Source organism: Phytophthora parasitica (genome assembly GCF_000247585.1).
Source record: "Phytophthora parasitica INRA-310 unplaced genomic scaffold supercont2.3, whole genome shotgun sequence".
Lineage (NCBI taxonomy): Eukaryota > Oomycota > Peronosporomycetes > Peronosporales > Peronosporaceae > Phytophthora > Phytophthora nicotianae.
In genome coordinates, this window is record NW_008648989.1 from 2,797,535 (window position 1) to 2,798,609 (window position 1,075).

Sequence of the window (1,075 nt, forward strand, 5' to 3'; positions counted from 1 at the left end):
CTCTTCTTCTTTCTTCTTTGTATTCATGTATCTTGTAAGGTTCTGGATCCTCACGGTCTCGTTTGCCTGGGATCCGCGTTCATTCTTCGGAATATCTTGATTTCAGTATGGTCGGACGTGACTTAAAGCTCCGGATGCCAGGACACTCATCAATGATTGCGGCTCTTCACGATCTTCGGATCTGGAATCAGCAGCACGGTCGACGCTTCGGGCCGGTATGCGCGCAGAAGACATCAAGTTCACAGTCTTCCAGGCGCCCAACGGACTCTCGGAGTACCTGGTGCTGACAATAGGTGTTTGCAACGCACCGACGACGATGTATTGATTGACGTCGAAACGTTTCGCGGTCTAGAGAACACGAAGTTGTTCTACGATGACATCTACATCTTCACAAATTCGCCGAAGATTGAAGATCACTTGGAAGCTCTACGCAAAACATTGGACATCTTGAGAGACAAAAAGTTATTCGTAAAGCTGTCCAAGTGCGTTTTCTGTGCCGACGAGATTCCATGTCTTCAAGATTTTGTTGGAAGAAACGGCGTGCGGATGGATCACGATAAGGTGCAGACCGTCAATGACTGGCCGATTCCAAGAACGCAAGAGGGGCTTCACAGCTTTCTCGGTTTAACCGAATACATCCAGCGATTCTGCCCTGACTGCACGAAGCTGACAGCAAGTATCTTTACTTTACTCAAGAAGAAGTCCAAGCGCAATGCAAAGGTTCATTTTGACGAAGAGCAGTCCAAGAACTTCAATGAACTGAAGAGACGGCTGTGCAATCCACCACTGTTGCACTTGCCCGACTTCAATCAACCTATGCACTTACGTTCGGACGCTAGCAAATTTGCAGTCGGAGGGGCCCTGCTCCAAGTTGTCGATGATGTCGTGCTACCCATTGTTACACCAGTAGGAAGATGAAATCCACGGAACTCAACTATCCGACGCAGCAGCAAGAACGTCTGGTAATTGTTCACGCACTAACGGCTTTCCAGATTTACTGCTTGGACAAGCCACCAATCGTGGAGACGGATCACCAGAGTCTTGAAGATCTCTTTACTCAGAAAATGGCGAATCG